The following is a 15,480-nucleotide window of genomic DNA, read 5'->3' on the forward strand; positions in this document are numbered from 1 at the left end:
TCCAATGTGGTAGCCACCAACCAAAGGTGGCTGTTAGCACTTGAAATTCAGTTAGTCCAAATTAAGATATACTATAAGTGTAAAATACACACTGGGTTTCAAAGACAAAATAAAACATATAATATATCCCATTAATAATTTTTATCTTGATTATATTTGAAATGACAATATTTTGGATATATTAGGCTAAAAAATTGTTATTAAGATCACACCTATTCCTTTTTATTTTGGTCTTTAAAATGTAGCTACCAGAAGATTTTAAATCACATAAGTGTTTCACATTATGTTTCTATTGGACAGCACTAACGTAGAACTTGCCAGCTAATAAGTAAATTTGCAGCGGTAACAAGATGTGCTTACTGGTCTAATGTCTGGCACATGTGCATTACACATTGCCAGATTAGGTGAACTAATATAACCATAAAAAATAATAAAATAAGCCCACTGGTTTCCAATGTTTATTAATATGAAGACACAATAATGTACTGTACATTTTTCAGTGAGGTTCGATCTTCGTATTAGCAGGAAAACTTATTCTCATCCATTGAGGCAGTCACATGGAACTATTTCATCAGATGAGACACTAGAAAAACAAAACAAAATCAGCTGTCCATCTCTACTGTATTTTCTTTCCTTAGAGCAATATGGAGCAAATGGCATAGAGTGCTCCTGATAGCAGCTCTTTTAAATGCAGGTAATGGCACTCAGAATATTCCATGATGATGTTCCAGTAAGAAGTCAGTACATTTGGTATCAGTCAACTGATAATGCATGAAGCTAAAAATATTTCCTAGGCTTGATAGCATTTGGAACCTGCATAAAGTAAGCATTTAATAAATACTTACGAATTTGATTTTGTTTTGATGCTGGTTGGCAAGTTTCTAGCATAAAGCGCTGAGAATGATGTGTACATCCAAGTGATTAACAATATATTGATGCTTCATGTGGGCTATGCTGAAAGGATAGTAATCCACCGATGGGCCAGCAGTTATCCCCAGTACAAAATGCAGATGCCAGTTGATTTCATATCTTTGTGTTTTAGGAAAGAGCAGAATATATAATGCACACACACACAGACACACACACATATAAAGTACTGAAGTGACAGTTTATGGTGTGTTCACGTCTTGAGTTTGTGCATATCCTTTGAGGAAAGTGTTGTTGTCCTCATGCTACACAGTGTAAACACTGATCGAGCACTTACTCTGTACCAATCACTGTGCTAAATGTTTATATGCATTGTACCACTGAATGCTGCCACCAGCCATATGATGTACATATTATAATTATTTGTACATTACAAATAAAGAAATGAGGGCCAGGGAAGTGCATTAAAGTGACCAATGTGATAGTAAGTAGCAAAGCATCAATTCCAGACTATGCAAGGAGACTCCAGCTTCCCTCATATTACTTCAGTCACATAAACTTTGCTAGACAGACTGACTCAGTGGATGAGAAGCATCCAGGGACTGAAGGGCACCATTACTATTCAACATCAACACGGTGTGTTTTTTAAAATTTTGGATAAATTCTATTTGATTCTTTCACCAGGAAAAGCAGGACCAACTGGGGAGACTGGAGAAACAGAATCTTAGGAAGAAAATGGAAGAAAAAGATAAGCAAACTGTACAGTGAATCATTAATCCAAGTAGGTGCATTAGAAAGTTAGATACTAGAGAATGAGTTGTCTTTTATTTAAGATATAAGTGCCAAGCTTAATGCTAAGCACTTTATATGTGTCATTTAAATGTATTTAATCCTCACAACCCTAAAAAGTTCTATAATCGTCTCTATTTTAGAGATAAGGAAACTGTGACACAGACAGTTCAAGTATCTTTACCAAAGCCACATGGCTGGTAAACAGGATAGCTGAAATTCAAACTCAAGGTGTCTGGTTCTAGTGCTTGCAGTTTTACCACTATGCCATTCTACCACCCACTCTTATCAGAATAAAATCCAGCCCATTTTAGAATAAATATATGTGCCTCCCCATGCCCTCTATAGTGAATTTTTACTCCTCTGTGTGCATATGTGCACACACATCTGTGTGTAGAGGGAATTGTGCTAAAAGACCAAGATCTGTTTTTCCACCTACCAAAGAAGGTTCCTCATAATAAAACCTGTCATTGTCAGAATGCATGAGGAAAAAAATGGAGCGGTAAGTATTTCTTAGATAATTTAACCATCACTAGAGCATAGACAAGTCACCCCAAATATTCCGTATACTAGCCTGCGTTATCTAGCTTCCTTGTATTTAGATTGGGGTCATGTGACTAGTTCCAGCCAATGTACTATGCGCAGAAGTGAATTGTATTATACATAGACTGAGGTGGAAATATCTCTTCTGTGAGTACTGTAGAGACTTTATTTTCCAGGTGCTACAGCTAAAAGTTGGTAGAGATTCTGGCAGCATGTGTCCTTGAGTGACTGTGTGAAGCATAATGTCCTCTGACTCATGTTAGATATTTAGTATGGAAAAGAAATTAACCTTTATTGTGTTAAGTCCTTGAGAATTTCAGGTTCTTTTGTTAGTGCACTATAATCCAGTATATTCCGACTAATAGATATCTTACCTGGAGGGCGTCTCAGCAATGTGCTTGACTTTGTATGATGCCAGACTACAGGGACAGAAGGTATATACAGTGTATATATGTATAGCTGGGATCTTCTGTAACATAATTTTCAGAATTGTCCTCTTTGCTTTTCCAAGTCTTTCAATCCATATCATGACTCTGTCCACTCTGTGCCCCACTTGATCCTCCAGCAGAGCAGGAATAAAACTGTAGCATGTACATAAGTTACCTTCAACAAGACTTTTGCCTGGATTTGTTCCCTCCCTTAAAGCAGTTTAGAATTACTAGGTGCTTTCCATCTTTCCATTGCTTTTAAACAAACAGTAACAGAAGCAACAATGACAGCAAAATTTAATACTCCAGAAAATTATAAAAAAAAAACAACAACAACTACCATCTGATTTTATAGCTGCTCTGGTTGTACTAAATGGCCAACAGTAGCCTCCTTTGCAGACGAGATTGCTAGAATCTGAAATTTTGCCCAAGGAAAATAATTTATGTTATAAAAATCTAATCCTGTATACAATAATAACAATCAAATATAAGAAGCAGTTTGAGACAACAGGTTGATGCTGTGAGTCTTCATAAATATTGATGATTTCTATGAAATTATTTTCTCTCTTTGATAGACCAATGCCCCTCACCGAATCATCTAATATTAGACCAATGCCTTTGTTTCTGGTCCCTTGCTGTCTTGACATTTGTCTGCCACATTCATTAAGGAACCCCAAAAGAGAATGGAGATAATTTTGAATGAGAGAATAGATTTTTAAAGGAGAGAGAAATAATTTACTCCTTTAATTCTACTTTGTTTCTAGAATTATTTATATCACAAATCAAAAATTGCTTTCACATTTTAATCTCAGTTTACTCCCAAATATTCCTCAGAACAATTTTTTAAGGTGGCAGGGTAAACATTACCTGAAGATCGCTTGAGAACAGGAGTTCAAGATTAGCTTGGGCAACATAGCAAAACCCTGTCTCTATAAAAATAATCAAACAAACAAAATAATGTAGTCAAAGTCATCATCTCAGGGCAGAGAGTTAAAACCCTGAGTGACTTGCCTATGGTTATATTGAATGGCAGACTTTTTATAAAAACATGTAATTTAAAGCATTCTATTTTAGGTGTCTCTGGAGTCTATTTTTGGCACAGAAAAAGGTAGCAACGTTAGGAGCACAGTGTGGCAGAGACTGCCAATTGTCCCTTGATAGTCAATCTCCCTCTATTCTGCCATAGGAATAGAATTTTTAGGCAGGCATATGGCTGCCCAGAAAAAGAGTCAATGTTCCACCTTCCACCTTCCTTGCAGCCAGGAATGGCCTTGTGTTGAGCAACAAGATATAAGTAGAATACTGTGTGGCAGCTTTCAGGAACTGTAGGAGACAGGTGGCAAGCAACTTTTGTTCCTTCTTTTTCATCCGTTCTCCATACTGCTCCTTGTAATGTGGATATGTAATCTTGAGCTAAGATACTGAATGGGTGGGGTAGTGACTTAAAAGGCACCTGAGTTGCCGAGGACTTTTCAGAACTACCAGTCCAGCCTTAAACTACTTAAAAGCTTTTTGTCTTCTAAAATCTGGATATTTTCATGCATCTTTGGTGCAGAACTTTTTAGATGAACATACATGTGACATAAGAGATGTTCTGTCTCCATTTCCTTCCTTCTTCTTCCTTCCAGCGCTAGTAGAAAAACAGTCTTTTAGCATAGTATGTTGATGTGTGCTGCTGGAGATAAGAAGGGAATATTTGGATTGTAGATGCCCAGCTATGAAGAATGCCTGCAGCTATGGAGGAACTAGGAAGAAATATATCTATGACTTTGATCTGAGAGAAGAGAAACAGCAAGCCAGGAGCAGAAGGGTAGAAAAGGGAAGCTGGGGGAGATAAGAGAGAGGATTCCCAAATGCCGACTCAGTATAGGTCTAAAGTGATCAGGGAAAATGAAGAAAGAATTTAAATGACTTTTTATGTGTATTGTTGAGAGATTAACAAGATGCTTGCTTCCATTACTGTATTGTATTCATCTGCCCTTATGTCTTCTCAGTGCTGTGGGTCTAGGAAAGGGGTTACATAGAGTAGAGCCTTTCTTATAAAATGGACATGTTTGTGGCATTGTGACTGGGGGGACCTCTTAGAAGGAAAATAGCCTGTTGGTAAAATGAGAATTTAAAGCAATATATTTTTTAATGACTAGACTTAGACTGTCCTGACGAGGAAGAACTGTTCCTTATAGTTGGAAAAAGATGTGTGTGCTCTTGCTTGGGGTCTTGCTCAAGGCAGATGAAAGAACTGTTTTCTTTGGGGCTCAGTGACAAAGTAGGGCACAGCGTTAGAGGGAGAGGAACATTCTTCTATTTCATCAGGGAAGCCAGCATCCTTCTCCTATTCATGTAGTTCAACACCAGCATTCTTGGCAAGAACTTTGGCATTGATACAGCTGGCATCATGTGCAGTGAGGACTGCTCTCAAGTAGTTCCCAGGTCCTAGGGAATGAGAGCTAGAGCAAGGGTAGGAAACATGGCAGACATTCGGGGGAGAATGAAACTGACAACTGATTGATGGGCATATGAGTCACCCTTTTGTAGACCTCCTAAAGAGTTGAGGACACTTTGGAGAAGGGAACATTAGGATTCTCACTGAGATGGTGGGAAAAGGAGGGGCTAACGGCCATCAAAATCTGGGCATAGAGTGAGTCATAGGGTAATAGAAAGAGGACTCATCAAAATAGCAGACTTAAGGTTTTTTAGACAAAAGGAGGCTGTACAAAGGCCTAGAGAAAAGTGAGAACACAGCACCTTCTCAGAGCTCAGAGTGCAAGAAATTCTAAAAGGGCATGTGGTTGACAATTGTGCAGCAGAGACCATGACTTTATGTAGCGACTAGTAAGAATGCCAGCTAACCAACTTAATGGCTTAGCTCTAGCTCCTTTTAGGGATCAATTCTGAGGAGACTCTAAGAGGGTTTTCATTTTTAAAAGCAAAAAGAACCAGGCTCCAGTCAATACAGAATCTTATTCAGATTTTAAAATATGAGGTGAATGGAATACTATAAAGTCATATAAAAGAACAAAATTATGTCCTTTGCAGCAACATGGATGCAGCTGGAGACCATTATCCTAAGCAAATTAACACAGGAACAGAAAACCTAATTCCTCCTGTTCTCACTTATAAGTGGGAGCTAGGCATTGAATATACACGAACATAAAGACCCTTAGGATTACTAGAGAAAGAGTGGGATGAGGGCCAAAGGCTAAAAGACTTCCTATTGGGTCCTATGCTTACTACCTGGGTGATGGGATCAATAGTATCCCAAACCTCAGCATCACACAATGTGCCCATGTGACGAACCTGCACAAGTACCCCTGAACTTAAAAGTTGAAGTTTCTTAAAAAATGAAGGCAAGGATGGGCACGGTGGCTCACGCCTGTAATCCCAGCACTTTGGGAGGCCGAGGCGAGCAGATCAGGAGGTCAGGAGATCGAGACCATCTTGGCCAAGATAGTGAAACTCCCTCACTACTAAAAATACAAAAATTAGCCGGGTGTGGTGGCTCACGCCTCTAGTTCCAGTTACTTGGGAGGCTGAGGCAGGAGAATCACTTGAACCTGGGAGGCAGAGGTTGCAGTGAGCCGGGATGGTGCCACTGCACTCCAGCCTGGCAACAGAGTGAGACTCTGTCTCAAAAAAAAAAAAAAAGAAGGCAAAATAAAGGTGTTTTCAAACAAACAGAAAAAATGAAGTGAAATTTTTATAACATAAACAAATAAATAAATAAAGTAAATACATCTCCCTTTTGGCACAATGGTATTTTTATTCAGTATCAGTCCTTTTTCCATTCTCAGATCAGCAAATCTCTAATATAATAACAAAAAAGCTAAGTACTTCTATCTCTGAGCAATTTCTTTTGATATGACATTTCTACAGACACTACTATTTTAAAAGGGACAATCCTGAAAGAATAATTTTGTTTTTTAAAGAGTGCTTTTGGGTGAGTTGGTACATTTAAGGATTAAAAAATATAGGTCATAGGGCTTTTGAAGTAGGTGGAAAGTGCATATATTATAGTCTCGTGTACTATTCTGGAAGATGACAAGCAGATTAATTTTAGTAAACTAAGTTGACCCTAGAATGATAAAAGACATAAAAAAGGCCATTGTGATTTGTAACTTGAGCAGATAGGTTGTGAGGTAATTAAGAGTGTTTGCCGCAGCAGCACCTGCCTGGTTTTCATTCTTGCCACCCCCTTCCTGCCTCAGGATTCTTCCAGATGTAAAAAACACCAACTTTTGCACAAGTAGATCTCTGAAAATTCTTACTGATTACTGAGAATCTTCTCAGTTCTATATATGGAGAGACTTACACTTGATAACAAATGGCTCTTTCTAGAAACATAATAGTAATAGTTATCATTGTGTCAAAGAGATAGATATCTGTACCCTTATGTTCATAGCAGCATCGTGCATAATAGTCAGGATACAAAAACCACCTAAGTGTCTATCATAGATAGGATAAATGGGTAAAAAAATGTGTGGTCTGTGTATACGTGTTTGTATATATCCTTATATATATGTGTATATATGTACACACACATATACACAGACCACATTTTCAAAATATAATATTATTGATGCAGGAGTTAAAAAGAAATTATTTAGGCAGATAGTGAGTGTAAGAAAGTCCTCAGTAAGGTTTTCCTTTTAATGAAAAGCAGCCCCAAAATAATTTCTTTCTAACAAAAAGCAACCTGTAAAATCGAGCCATAGACATAGATAAGGAAGCTGGAAGCTTGCAGTGGTAAATGTCAGCAGCTGTGCCTATAGGAAAAGGCTACCTGGGGGCTAAGCATGTCCAACATGGAGGCTCCATCTTCCCTTTTCCTTGTCAACCATGTGCACAGTAAGGAGCAGACAACATGGTGCTGGCCAAGTGGAGACACTATTTGCATAATAAAAGATTAGGGTGTGGTGGCCAGCTTCCTCTTGCACTATGTAACCATCACACTTAGTCCAACCAATCTTTGGGCCCTGTGTAAATCAGACATCACCACCTCACTCCTGTCTATAAAACCCTGTGCACTCTGCAGTGGGCCAGAAGTCCCATTCAGGTGCCCTTCTCTCTCCAGGAGAGAGAGCTGTTCTCCTTTCTCTTTCTTTTGCTTATTAAACCTCCACTCCTCAACTCACTTCTTGTGTGTCCGCATACTCGATTTCCTTGGCATGAGACAACGAACTTTAGGTAATTACCCCAGACAATGATGCCACTTCATTATATTAACATCATAATATTTCTCTCCCTATATTAACATAATAATATTTCTCTCCCTCCCTCCCTCTCTCTCTCTCTCCCTGGCCATATACATATAGATGTATATGTATATATGTGTGTGTGTATATATATATATATTTAGCATTATGTCCTCCAGGTTCATCCATGTTGTCACAAATGGCAGGATTTCCTTCCTTCTTTTTTAATGCTGTGTGATATTTCTGTCTCTCTAAGTGGAAAGCACCTAACAGCAACGTTGTAAACCAGTGTTTCTCAAAATGTAGTCCCTGGGCCAGCAGGATCAGCATCACCTGGGAAATTGATAAAGATGCAAATTATTGTGCCTCACCCTGGATCTACTAAATCAGAAACTCTGGGGTGGAGTCCAGCAATCTGGTTTTAGAAGTCCTTCAGGTGATACTGATACATACTCAATTGAGAACAAGTATTGTGGGCAAAGCTCTCTTGGTTTTAAAAAACAGGAATCTACTGAATCTAGCTCAAACAAATATATCTTACTGAAAACCAGAATAATTACAAGTAGCTAAAACAGGCAGTCTCTGAAATATTGGTGCCTTTACTCAGAAGTTTATTTTTTGCTTCTGTCGTGGTCCCTTGTTGGTTGGAGGACCTCCATGTTGTAGATTTGATGTCAGGAACTCTTGGACTCTAAGGTTACTGTACAAGAGGAAAAGACAGCTGGAGGATTAGATTTTCCACAGTATTTTAAAGTGCCAGGTCTGGCACGTGAAAAAATGTTTAACATCACTAATCATTAGAGAATTGCAAATCAAAACCACAATGGGATACCATCTCACATCAGTCAGAATGGCTATTACTAAAAAGTAAAAAACTAACAGATGCTGGCGAGGTTATAGAGAAAAGGGAACACTTATACACTGCTGGTGGGAATGTAAATTAGTTCAGCCATTTGGGAAAGCAGTTTGGTGATTTCTCAAATCAAACAGAACTACTATTTGACCCAACAATCCCATCACTGGGTATATACCCAAAGGAATATAAGTTGTTCTACCATAAAGACACCAGCACACTTATGTTCATCACAGCACTATTCACAATAGCAAAGACATGGAATCAACCTAGATGCCCATCAACAGTAGACTGGATAAAGAAAATGTTATGTGTATATATGTTATATACATATATAAATATATATAAATGTTATGTATGTGGGTGTGTGTGTATATATACACACATACACCCACACACACGCCATGGAATACTATGCAGCCATATAAAAGAATGAAATTATGTCCTTTGCAGCAACATGGATACAGCTGGAGGCCATTATCCTAGGTAAATTAACACAGGAACAAATAACCAAATACCACAGGTTCTCATGTATAACTGGGAGATAAACATTGAGTACACATGGGCACAAAGAGGGGAACAATGGACACTGGGGCTTACTGGAGGGTGGAGGGTGGGAGGGGGGTGAGGATTGAAAAACTACCTATCAGGTAGTATGCTCACTACCTGGGTGATGAAATCATTTGTACACCAAACCCCAGTGACACACAACTTACTCATGTAACAAACCTGCACATGTACCCCCCTGAACCTAAAATAAAAGTTGGAAGAAAAAAATACATAAACAAAATTATTGTTTTGCTGCCACTAGAGTCTGTGGTCACCTGGGCTGGCACATGGGTAACAGCCAAGAGCCCTCACCTCCCTCCCAATTGATCCGGCCCCTCCAGAGGCTCCCCATTCTATTATGCATAGCCCTTTATTTCTATGTGGAATGAGGCTATAATTCTGCAAAACTGTTGTAATTTATTTTCTGCTAGACCAGTTAGCAAGAGTTCTCTAAATGTATTATTATCATAGGAAAACAACAACAAAATAAAGTGCCGGGTCTGGAAGTGGCCTATATCAGTGCTTCTGAGACTTTACTGTGCATCAGAATCACCTGAGACCTTGTTAAAATGAGGATTCTGACTCAGGAGGTCTCAGGTGGAACCTGGGATTCTGCATGTCTAACAATTGTCAAGGAGATGATGATGCCACTGTCCCTTAGAAGCAAGGGCTTATCTCTCTTCTGCACATATCTCATTAGGCCAAAGCCTTCTATTGGTCTCAGCCTAACTGCAAAGGGGTCAAGAGACATAGTCTTCATATGTGATCAGTAAGAGGCATTGTTTCTGCCACATAAGACTGCGATAGCAACCTGCGTCCTAACTCCCAAAACCTGCCTTGTTACCTTACAGAGGAGAAAAAAGACTTTTAAGATGTGATTAAAAATCTTGAGATGGGAATATTATCCTGGATTATCTGGGTAGGTCCAATGTAATCACTAGGAGATTTTCCTGGAGTATTTGGGTGGGTTCAATGTAAAGGAGCAATGTGGAGATTATAATAGGGACATAATAGAGAAGGTCATGTGACAACAAAAATAGAGGGAGACAAGCTATCATATTGGAAGCAGAGGCTGGAGTGATGCCACAGCATCCATCATTGGAGTGTAGAAGGGGGCCACAAATCAGTGAATGGCAGTGGCCTCTACAAGCTGGAAAAGGCAAGGGAATGGATTCTCCCCTAATGCTTCAGAAGGAAAGCAGCTCTGCCAAGACATTGAATTTAGCACAGTGAGACCTATTTTTAACTTCTGAGCTCCAGAACTGTAGGATAATAAATGTATGATGGTTTAGTCACCAAGCTTGTGATAATTTGTTACAGCAGCAATGGAAAACTAAGACAGTCACTCCCCTCACTCCTTTTTTTCATATCTGTTCCTAGTCTTCTCTCTTAGTGGGCTTTCATTGCGTTTTATCCTGTACATGACTCTGTGATATCGGCTCCAAGTCTATATGCTGATATTTTAGCCCACTTTCTTCCATTTGCTGGAATTTCCATCTCTTATACAGATTTTCAGGTGAAAAGAAATGCTTAGATAAGTTTTAGATAAGTTTATGAATGCGCCTCCTCTAGGGTCAGTTAATCTTGTCCTATCAAATATGATCAAGGATTAGGTTCACCTGGTTAATGTCCAGTTAGCAGGAGCTGATAATGGGACTAGTAACTATAAATGTATTGAATATACAAGAAAAGAAAAGAAAAAAGATTATTGTCTCATATTTATTAGTTACTATGCTAGGTTCTTTGTGAGGATCAATGCTGAAGTAATGTGTCCAAGGTCTCAAGATAATGTGTGGTAGAATCAAGACATAAACCCTTATCTCACATCATTGTTTACACTTCTGTCTGCATCTGGTTTTCAGAGAACACAAGAGCAGGTTAAACACTCAGAAAACAACCAGCTCTTTTTAAAAGTATAGACAAAGAAAAAAATACTTTGAGTATGTTTGACCTCCTAAATTGCCAAATTAATATGCTATTCACTTTTTAGGCTTTCTCTTACATGAATTTCACATATCATTTTCACTATTGACTACTTTCCTTCTCTTTGAAAAATAATTTTTACTGCACTTTTATTTTATTTTATTTATTTATTTATATTTTTTTGAGATGGAGTTTCACTCTGTCACCAGGGCTGGAGTGCAGTGGCACGATCTTGGCTCACTGGAACCTCCGCCTCCCCAGTTCAAGCAGTTCTCCTGCCTCAGCTTCCCAAGTAGCTGAGATTACAGGCACCTGCCATCACACTAGCTAATTTTTGTATTTCTGTAGAGATGAGGTTTCACCATGTTGGCCGGGCTGGTCTCGAACTCCTGACCTCAGGTGATCTGCCTGCCTCGGCCTCCCAAAGTGCTGGGATTACAGGAGTGAGCCACTGTGCCAGGCCCCTGCACTTTTTAAATTTAACATTTTATCATGAACTGTTATCCATGTTATTGAATATTTTTATAAAACTTATTTTCTATTGTTGGATGAACTTTGGCTGATCTAACCACTTTCTTATAATTAAACAAGTTATTTTCATTTGTTTTTCATGGTTACAAGGAATATTGTAAACATCCTTAATACCTTATTCTTCATCTGCATTTCTGATTTTTTCTTTAGGTCACATTACTAGAGGTAGGATTGCAGGAAGATATATATATATATATATATGCCCATATTGATATCCATATCCATATCTACATCTACTATGGGGATATATATATATTATATACATAAATACACATACATATATATACACATATATACATATATATTCTTTTTTTCTCTCCATCTTGTGCTTACAGGAAAATAGATATTCTTTAAAGATAGTCACTGTAAATTTTCAGCAGCATATAGGAGGGCACTTGTCATCTTAATTTCATCAACTTGAGTGCATGTATACATGCGTGTATATTTGTCAGTTTGTGAGATAAAAAATTATAGTTGGCTTTTTTTATAACTAGTGAACATTTTCTCATTTGTTTATTTGCATTTTTTTGGAGAATTGTTGGTTCATCTAATTTGCTCACTTTTAAATGTGCGAAAGAATTACATTTATTTTAATAAAGAATCTTTAAATATTAATATAGCCAAATATAACCGTCATTTTCTTCATAATTTTCTTTTAATGAGTCAATGGAAATGAGTTAAAATTCAATTTGAGTAGATTACCATGTGCTAGATTAAGACAAGCAATACTTGGTACCTGCTTTTGGGAAAGTTATAATCCATCAAGATAGAGAAATACGTGGATAACAGGCAATAATGCAATGTGGTGTGGGCTACAGGATGTTCCGCCTGCTATAAAATCACAGAGAAAGGGGCAACCAATCCCTAGGGTCACAGCAGCCTTCTCCAAAGATGTTCACAGATATTTTCTAATAGGTACATGGGGATATATGTTCAGGGGAGAGGTGGACTGTGATCTTCAAGGACATCTTAGAACAAGAAGACTGCCAGGAAACATAGCTGAAAGGGCTTTAAAACCCAGTTTCTTGGTATCAGACATGTAGCTGAAGTCATCCCTGGGTTTCTTCAGAAGGCGCTTGAGAGCTAATGTCTATAGTTTTCATTTCTTCTAGCACTTGACTATGCAAAGAGCTCTATCAAGTAAATTACAGAAGACAGACCCCACCTGTTCCGCCTGAGGAACGACCATGGCTGTGGCATTTTGAAGGAATCCAATTAGCAGTTTAGTTGGAACTATCCTGAAGCTCACCTCCAGGCCATTTACATTCGTGACCTTTGAAGTGAGTTGCAGTCTAAATTTCCAAGGTGAGGTGATGGGTGGGAAGCCCAATCTGAAGGCCCTGGCACCTCTGTTTTGACTGTGCTAGATTGTTATCAAAGGCTTTAGAGAACAGAAATCAAGGGCAGGTGTCCTAATGGGCTCGAGAGGCAGTGAGACATTGATGATGGTTTAGATAGGTGAGGGTGGTAAGGGGGAAAAGAGCAAAGTATACCTGTGATTCAAACTCATTAACAGGACATTAGGACCAACATATCATATATGACTAGTGTTGGTCTTAAACTTAACAAACCTGTTTCATGAACTTCAAGGATGGGGAACAGTTTTGCCTTGTTATTTCTTGAACAGTCAGCAAGCATTTACTGAGCTGATAAACCAGATCCATTCTAGGCACTGCTTATGACCACGAGAGTTAGACTTCACAGAGAAATATTCTTTAAAATGTAAACTGGCATTTGGAATCAGAAATTCAGGTAGCAACATCAGAGGCTGTCTTATTTCCTTTGTATACTTGGAGTTCTGAGGTTTAAGACTTTAAAACTGCAATTAAGACTTTTAGTTTTTCCTAGGAGATTTACCCCACTGCAGGTGGCTGCCACCAGGTGAGAGATAGAACTAGATATTGCCATCAGCTGTTCAGCCTTCCTGCTCTCTGGCAGGTGCAGCTGAACACGCAGCCGCCACAACCTGGAGCCTCACTGTGCCTACCCATAAATGAAATGCGATGGACAGCAAAAATGAGCCCTATTACTAAATCACAGATTCCTACTGCTGAGAGCACAGTTGCAAAACAAGAAAATACCTAAGTGCTTAAATTACCTATTACCTATTTGAGATGATAACTCTGACTTTGTTCCCTGATAGCATTTTACTTTTATCCAAAGCCCCTTTTCTGCAGAAACTTTCCCCACATTTGCACTGTCTATATTTTGTTAGTTTCCCTTCACTTGTATACCATTAATTTAGATAAAAGTCCTTATTAGACGAATTCACCTAGGTATACTTTTTTTTTTTTTTTTTTTTTTTTTTTTTGAGATGGAGTCTCACTCTGTCGCCCAGGCTGGAGTGCAGTGGAGCAATCTCGGCTCACTGCAACATCCGCTTCCCAGGTTCAAGTGATTCTCTTGCCTCAGCCTCCCAAGTAGCTGGAACTACAGGTGTGTGCCACCATGCCCAGCTAATTTTTTTTATTTTTAGTAGAGACAGGTTTTCACCTTGTTAGCCAGGATGGTCTCTATCTCCTGACCTCATGGTCCGCCTGCCTCAGCCTCCCAAAGTGCTGGGATTACAGGTGTGAGCCACTGCACCCAGCTGGTATACGGTTTTTGAAGATTCTGTAAATCCATTTTGGAATAAAGTGGGGTGCAAATAGTTAGTGGTGCTGTCTCTATGTCAAGCTCTGGCTCTTCCAGGTGTGGACAGACACTGAATGCATCTAAGAATCTCTGGCCCTTAGAAGAGATACCAGGAAGAGCACACATAGCCAAGGCTGAGAGTGGGGCTTGGGTGATACTCTAGGATTCTGTAACTCCTTCCTCAGAAGAGCATGGTATATGCACTGCAGTGTTTAGGAAGCTGGAAGGGTTCTAGTGTCAGGGCCCTTCTGCCATCCTCGGGGTCTTAGAGAAACTACTGAAGAAGGAACAGAGAACAGGGCTTGTCAGAGGTGGGGGAGCTTTTGAGACAATCTGTTCCAGTAGAACCAATTCCTGCAAGTAGGCTTCTCCTTCTTGCTCAAGGCCTGTGGTTGACGTCTCAGTCAATCATGATGTCTCCACTTGCCTTTGTCCATTGAATCTCAACACTTCCTGAGAACCCTTCCAGGCCAACACACCAGACAATAACCCTTGTAGCCAAGATGGAGGGAGACGCCTGCTTAGGTCTCTCTTTGGGAAAGGACTTGCATCCTGCCTGCCAAGAGTAGAGTTACTAGCAGCCTTCAGCTATTAGGTCCTTCAGGATCTGTCACGGCTTTTGAGTTGAGGTTCTTCCATGGGCATCTCCTTTCCAATGCTTGAGCAGGGCTGTGGTGCAAGGACCCAGCCATTTCTCCCCAATGTGGGACACCTCTAAAGGACAATCTGTCCTCCAGAGCTCCCAGATAGGCAAGTAAAGATCACTCTCCCTGCCCATTCCTTCCTTCTCTTCATTTCCCTTTACAGGTATCACTCTCTAATAAATATTTTGCATCCCTCTCTATCATGTCTGTACCCCCAAAACCCCAACTAGTTATAAGTACTAATCAGCTTAGCAAGAAAGACACACCAACATTTATGGAACATTTGTGTGCTAGAAATTATTCTAAGTAATCAACATGTATTCTCTTTTTAAATCCTGGAACAATGATATGTGCTAGGTACTATTATTATTTATATTTTAATGATGAAGAGACAGGCACAGAGGACTTTAGTGACTTGTTCAAGGTCAAACAACTAGGTGGAATCAAGATTTAAGTGTCAACAATCTGACTCCAGGGCTCCTAATTGCTTTGCTGAGCTGTCTTATTTGCCATTCCTAGGCTAGCTT

The 15,480-nt window shown here is 39.2% G+C and overlaps 2 long non-coding RNA genes across 3 annotated transcripts in view; both read left to right on the forward strand.

Moving 5' to 3' along the window:
* The window catches only part of LOC134736991 (uncharacterized), a 267,957-nt gene that overhangs the window by 90,482 nt on the left and 161,995 nt on the right, over window positions 1–15,480 (forward strand). The window lies entirely within an intron of this gene.
* Window positions 1,630–15,480, forward strand: part of LOC129484295 (uncharacterized) — a 107,292-nt gene continuing 93,441 nt past the window's right edge. Inside the window, exon 1 of the long non-coding RNA XR_008658405.1 lies at window positions 1,630–1,648. This is a non-coding gene — a long non-coding RNA (uncharacterized lncRNA). The remainder of the gene's footprint in view (window positions 1,649–15,480) is intronic.

The sequence above is a fragment of the Symphalangus syndactylus genome, chromosome 6, assembly GCF_028878055.3.
Source record: "Symphalangus syndactylus isolate Jambi chromosome 6, NHGRI_mSymSyn1-v2.1_pri, whole genome shotgun sequence".
NCBI classification, from domain to species: Eukaryota; Metazoa; Chordata; class Mammalia; order Primates; family Hylobatidae; genus Symphalangus; species Symphalangus syndactylus.